Source organism: Myotis brandtii, unplaced genomic scaffold (genome assembly GCF_000412655.1).
Source record: "Myotis brandtii unplaced genomic scaffold, ASM41265v1 scaffold569, whole genome shotgun sequence".
In the NCBI taxonomy this organism is placed as follows: Eukaryota; Metazoa; Chordata; class Mammalia; order Chiroptera; family Vespertilionidae; genus Myotis; species Myotis brandtii.
The window spans coordinates 1,747,708-1,754,777 of NW_005370127.1; the positions used below are offsets into that span (position 1 = coordinate 1,747,708).

A 7,070-nucleotide genomic window follows, 5' to 3' on the forward strand; every position below is an offset into this window, starting at 1 on the left:
TGGAGGTCAGGGAACTGGGCCCATTACCGTTGCTCTTTATGACTTTTCACATGTGCTCCCTTGGTTGAACAAAAAGGAGAAGAAAATATTCTCTCATGAAATTTGTGGGACATGGGAAGCAATATTCAAAATATTAATGATAGTGTGTCATTAATTGTGAATTTTATTTGGTTTTGGATTTCATTTTAATCATGTCATTGTGCTTTGTCTTCTCCCCAGACCAGTATTAAAGAGGGACAACTGTTGAAGCAAACCAGTTCTTTCCAAAGGTGGAAAAAGCGATATTTCAAGCTTCGAGGCCGTACACTTTATTATGCAAAGGACTCAAAGGTAATTTGAGAGACTACTAGTTGCAAGCACCTGAGGTTGTGGATGGATTTAAAATTTTGGTTCTCTAAACTGTTTTTGTCTTGGGGCTCACTATAGCCTTTCTGCTCTTACATGAATTCAATATAAATGTGACCTATCTTGGACCAAATCCCAAGGGAGCCCATTTGAGTTAGTTTCATTGCATGTACCATAAGGAGAATGGAATAGGAAGGTTCTAGTGTAGTTTCCTTTCCTCCCTGCTTTCCTGCTTCCTCCCTCCCTCCCTTCCTTCCTCCTTCATTTCTTCCTTCCGTTTTCTTCCAGCCTTTTTTCCTTCCAATTAAATAAAATATGAAATGTAGCCTTATTAGATAGAATAAACTCAGAATTTTGGATTTTCTTCCCTTTCTTGCTATTTTTTTACATTATAAATATTTTCCTGACCGTGAGTGAGAGCATTGCTATACTAGTGATGAATCAGAGTTCCTATCCCAGTTCCAGCATATTCCAGAGCAGTGCTGTGGACGCACGTGATTGCGAGAGGCGGCTAAATGACATAATAGACATGAAGTGCTTACATAGTGCCTGGCACACAAAATAATCACTCATTATGCTAGAGGTTAGAAATAAAAATCATAGCCTGGCTGGTGTGGCTCTGGTTGATCATCAACCTATGACCCAGGAAGACACAGTTTGGTTCCTGGTCAGGGCATTTGCCTGGGTTGTAGGCTCGGTCCCCAGTGTGGGGTGTGCAGGAGGCAGCTGGTCAATGATTTTCTCTCATCATTGATGTTTCTATCTCTCTCTCCCTTCCTTTCTGAAATCAATAAAAAAAACATTTTAAATTATTTAAAAATAAAAATCATAGTGAAATAAAAATAAGACTTTAAATAATTTTTATATAACCATTGAATAAAATAAGAGTGATGTAGTTTTGAACAAAATTATAATGATTGTTTCCATTTAGATCTGATACTTTAAGATTCTTTAAAAAATAAACATTAAGATTCTTATTACTGTGCCAATTTAGTTATTTCCATATTAAAGAACATAAGTTCCTGATGTAATTAGTAGCATTATACACCAGGAAGTAAAAACAAATCAACAAACAAAACCTAAATCTTAGTTTATGCAGCTGTAGAAATAATAACCAGATAAAACAGTCTTGTTTTAAAAGTTGTTATGTGTAGGCCTGTTCCTGGTCTGGCTCCATCCTGACTTGACCTGTATCTGTAGGCTGCACTGACCAGCCAGTCTCAGCCTTGCCCTTGGTCTCCCATCTCCAGTGACCTTCCCTCTGTCTCCACTTGACAAAATTCCCTGTTATTTCTAAAATCCCCCCTCAAATAGCTTTTATTTCATTAGTCACAAGACAAAGAGTGTAAGTGTTCTTTGCTGGAGAAGTCATCTGTGATCTTCCAGAGCATTTCGCAGTATCTCATCTCTTCCACTGTAATGGTCTATCTTACATTAAAATTAGTTGTGTCAATTTTATCGCCTGTGCTAGGTTATAAATTCTTTTCAGTCAGGGAACAAGTCTTGTAGTCAGATTGGTTGGATTAAAGCATAATCCCCTGGAGATCTGGGGTGGGGGGGCGGGTGGAAGCTATCAGAGAAGGGACCCCCCCCCCCCTTTTCTGCACTTCTAGAGAAGCATTGTTGTACTGCCTGGCTGTAAGAACAATGATGGGTGAACAATGACCAGATGACTAAGTGGGAAGGGTACATTTATTTATTAGAATTTCTGAATTTCTAAATTGTATATTTAAAAAAATTCTCACCTGAAAATATGTTTTTATTGATTTTAGAAGAGGAGGGTGGGGGGATAACATTGGTGTGAGAGAAAAACATCGATTGGTTGCCTCCCATATGCTCCCTGACTAGAGATCGCACCCCCAACCTTTTTTGATGTACTGGATGACGCTCCAGCCAATTGAGACATCCGGCCAGGGCTAAATTGTACATTTTTAAGATTTCGTTTCTCTGGCGTTTTTACCATTGTCACTTTTTTCTTAAGACCACTTTTAAGAGTATAAAAGAAACATCATCTTATATTTGCAGAGCACATTCTCATCTCATTTGAACACGTTTATAGATGAGGAATGTAAGGTTCAGAAAGTTTAGTAACTCACCATGATCTGAGGCAGGACTAGTTGTTTTTCTTTCTCACTTAGCAAATTTGGGAACAATGTAGCCTCTGCCTACCTGGCAAAGTTGTTACAAGGTTTAAAGATAGTGGTGTGTGAGTGTGTGTGTGTGTGTGTGTGTGTGTGTGTGTGTGTGTGTTGCATTTAGTAGATTCCCCATGAATTATGCTTCCAGAGAACACAGAGCATTTTGCATCAAAACAGTGTCCTGGAGTTCTTTGAGGTCCTTTTCAGTTTGGGATTTATGTGTTAGTTGTACTTTGTGACTTTACTCACAAAGTATCACTGACTTAAATTTTTCTTTATTTTCTATTCCTAATTCCTGACATAGCCACATGGTCATGACCTGATAGTAAAAAATTATTGAGGAGCATTGAGTTCGGTTTTCATTTAATATGTTTGTGTTCTTTTTCATTAACAGTCTCTGATATTTGATGAAGTTGACCTCTCAGATGCCAGTGTAGCTGAAGCAAGCACAAAAAATGCTAACAACAGTTTCACGGTATGATTATATTTTGCTAACTCCCTATTCCGAAATTATAAATGACCTTTCCTAACATATAAAGAATGCCCTTTTCAATTGCCAATTTTATGTCAACCTATGCTTGTTGGAGCTCTTTGCTAACACAATAAGCTTGATACTCTAACACCCAACACCATTCATGATGGTAATGTTATTGATTTAAATTTTCCACCTCCTTTCAATTTAATGCTTCAACTAATGTAATCGTTCTTGAATATTCAAAAATTTTGGTTTTCACCTTCAATCTCAAAAATATTTTCCCCTTCTACTTTTACTCTAGTTGCTGTAGTTCAGGTCTTTATTTCTTCTCACTTAGGAAATTCACTTGGTAGCTATTTAAGAGGTGTCCTCTGTCCATTTAATTCTTTTCCTTTCCAATTGCAAATCCCATTGTTTTAAACACGTCACTGGCTTGCCATCGCCTGCCAAGCTGCATCTCTGGCTTCATTTTAAAGTCTTATAAAATCGTGCCTCAGTATTCCCGTGTTGGTGGTGGTATTTGACTTCATACACCCGCCAGTCCAGCATTTCTGTCTGAGCCTGTGCTTTTCCTGTTCCCTCTGACTCACATGATTCCTCCTCCATCTGTACTTGTTGAAATTCCATCAGTTCTTCAAAGCTTATCTCAGATATCCCATTCTTCTTCTACTTTTTTGATTCAAAGAAAGGAATTGAGTACCCTGCATTGAGTACTATGTGCAGGCTCCTGTGCTAATAATAATAAGCACAAGAGCTTCAGAGATGGACGGATGGATAAATAAATAAATACATACATATCACTTCCCTTTAAGATACAGTATAATTCAGTGAAGTTCATCTGGGGTTCCTTTTAGTTCCTCTAAGATGCATTGCTCTCGTTATGTAGTTGTCCTCGCTCACACTCCCAGTCCCTGCTCTAGGGAGCCACCACTGCCGACAGCAGTGTGTGTCCATCCATCCCCCAGGCAGGCCAGGGCAGGGAGGATGGACAGGTAAGCAGGTACCGAGCAGGTAAGCACTGGTAGGGCTGGGGGTGGGAGAGGAAGCACATGAGTTCAGATTTCGTTTTATTGATTTATGGGTATGTGGGATAATGCATGGTGTAAATAGGCCTTCCCCCCCCTCCCCCCTCCCTAGGGAGAGTTTAGTTTGAGAAGAGGAAAGCCAAGAATAGAATCCTGGGAAAATGTTAAAATTTAAGGTTTAACCAATAAAGACTGAGAGAGAGCATTCTGAAGTCTAGAAGGAGCATCAGGAGGCAGTGATGTTATAAAAAGCCAGTGGAAGAGAGTTTCAAGACGGAAGTTACTAAACATCAAATACAGTTGAGAGGTCAAGTCAAAGAAGAAATGAAAATTGCTTGTTGAATTTGTTAGCTCAGAGGTCATTTGGTCACATTGATGCGAATAGTTTTGTAGAGTCTGGCCTGCATCAGGCTGCCCCGAGAATGCAACGTGGAAAGGCAGAGGGAGCCAGGGTAGGTTACATTTCCTAAAAACTGGGCTTTTAAAAGAGAACAAAGATAGCTAGAAGAATGGTCAAGCTTGAAGAGAGAGTTTTGGTTTTGTTGTTCTTTTACTTTGTTTTTAAAATGGGTTTTGGGCCTGTCTGAATGAAGAGGAAAGAGTTGTCAGAATCAAAAGTTGAAGCTTCAGGAGAGAGAGGGAAAAACTGATGGACATGATTGCTGAGTAAGCCGAAGAGTATTTTCTTTTTCTTTTTTTTCTTTTTTAAAATATATTTTATTGATTTTTTCACAGAGAGGAAGGGAGAAGGATAGAGAGTTAGAAACATCGATGAGAGAGAAACATCAGATCAGCTGCCTCCTGCACACCCCCTACTGGGGATGTGCCCGCAACCAAGGTACATGCCCTTGACCGGAATCGAACCTGGGACCCTTTAGTCCGCAGGCCGACGCTCTATCCACTGAGCCAAACCGGTTAGGGCCGAAGAGTATTTTCTTTAAGATGGGGCTAGAGAACAGCTAAATTGATCCACGGTTGATGGTTTTAGGGAATTTTGAACAGAAAGAGAAAGGGATTGTTGCATATTTGGGGGATTAATAACTCATCCATCTGCCCCTTCCAAGTTCTCAGATTTTGAGAATGAAACACAAATGTTAAGGGACAGAGTTTAATGGCCGAACAGGTTCCAGAGATTCTGATAAATTACAGAAATTCTGATAAATTGTTTGGAGACCTAAGGCCAACATGTTGTTTATTCTTCTTTCCTCCCAAGTGAAGGTGGGGTAGGGTGATCAGCCAATCAGATTAACTACTTGCCTCCTCCGGGAATCTCCCCTCTATGGAGACTCATGGGGGAGGAGGAGGTAAGGATTTCCTCACAATAGGGAGGTAGAGTTTAGTCTGAAAGAGGGTTCCAACATTTAAGATGTGAAGGATGGAATAATTTCAAGTGTAGGGTATTGGAGTAGATAAAGGAAAAGGGAACTGAGAAGCTTGGGTTTGGGAGAGGTTATTCAAATCTGAGCTCTTTCTTGGATCTCCAGCTGCATTGCAGTTTCTTCTATTGTACCTTTCTTGTAGAGCTTATTATATGCTGCCTTATATTGAGTTAAATACTTACTATGTTTATTATAACCTCCTTGAGGCCAGGGACTGTGTCAGATATTTTTACCTCATATCACTGTATCCATTAGTATTTGTTGATTTAATTAATAAAATGAACGTTTATTTTGGACATGAGAAGACTTTTTGTTCAAATATTTTCAAGAAATTTCTTCACTCACTCAAATATTATTTCTGAAGTTTGTTTGGATTAGAAATGTGGAGACTGAAATGTTAGGTAGATTGCTTAGAGTTTTACAGCAAATCAATTTGGAAGAACTTTCCAGGGCATATAAAGAAACAAGAGAGATGTTTTCTATCAGTAATTGACAATCCTCCCTATCTTTAAATGCTTAAATATTCCACCTTACTCTGGATTACAGTGACTGCTATTGAGGCTGCTATTTTGGCTGGTTCACGTCAGAGGTTAATGGTGGAGTTTGGTGGTGTGATGGCTGGGGAATTTAGGGATGGCCAAGTTCTGCTTCTCTGCAGCCACTTCTCTCCTTGAAGTCCCTAAGGATGATATATTTACAAGGGAAAATCTGTAATTAGTAAATGGAACGTGGAAAAGCTGTGCTTCCCCTGAAAACCTAGTACCAAACTCTCTAGTAAAGTGGGTTCTAGAGTGAGTGTTGCAGGGAGTTGGACAGAAACTGAGTTAACTGAGGAAGTCACTCAGCATCATTTCTGCTGCATTCTATAGGCTATGCGCAAGTCACCAAGGCTGGCTGTGCTGTGGGGAGGGGACATTGTACACATGAGAGTCATGTCAAAGGATTTGCTGACGTGGTGAAAACCTACCTACATAATCATTACTTTTCTTTTCTTGCTCAGTCCAGTGCTCCCATCCCTGGAGTCCATAACTTTGTTTTTTGTTTTGGTTGTCTAAATTACCTCAGATATTATATTAGTTTTCTGTTGCTCTGTATCAAATTACCATAAACTTTATGGCTTAAAACACTACCAGTTTATTATCTCATAGTTTTGTGTGCTTTTTTCAATCCTCACCGAGGATATGTTTTTATTGATTTTTTTTTAAAGAAGGAAAGAGCGGGGTGGGGTGTGAGGGGGAGAGAAGCATTGATGTGAGAGCAAAACATCAATCGGTTGCCTCCGCAGCTGGGGATTGAACCTGCAGCCTAGGTACGTGCCCTGACTAGGAATCGAACCTGTTAGTGTAGAGGACAATGCTCCAACTAACTGAGCCACCCAACCAGGGCTATGTCACAGTTTTTGTGGGTCACAGCATAGTTGGGTTCCTCTGTTCCAAGTCTCACAATGTAGAAATATATATATATGTGTTGAAATATATATTTACATTAAATAGGGCTAATTTTGACCAAGGTTTGAGTTTGTGATTTTGTAAGTGTCTTCTGCAATAGGCAACAACCATGACAACAACATTTTCTGTGAGAGTAGGAGACAGTGATGTGATGGGGAATGGAAAAGGACAATCATGGACAGACTTATTTTTTTTTAAATATATATATATTTTTTAATTAAATCTTTATTGTTCAGATTATTACATTTGTTTCTCTTTTT

General features: G+C 39.3%; 1 protein-coding gene across 5 annotated transcripts in view; it reads left to right on the forward strand.

The window, feature by feature from the left end:
* Window positions 1–220: 220 nt before the first annotated feature.
* DGKH (diacylglycerol kinase, eta) overlaps window positions 221–7,070 on the forward strand; it is a 119,723-nt gene continuing 112,873 nt past the window's right edge. For 3 of the 5 annotated variants that reach the window (XM_014549744.1, XM_014549745.1, XM_014549746.1), the window contains exon 1: window positions 2,889–2,958. The gene's annotated coding sequence lies outside the window, so the exon portion shown is untranslated. Of the gene's footprint in view, window positions 331–2,877; window positions 2,959–7,070 lie in introns of those variants that run through there. The other 2 variants (XM_005878636.2, XM_005878637.2) reach the window with 1 other exon arrangement.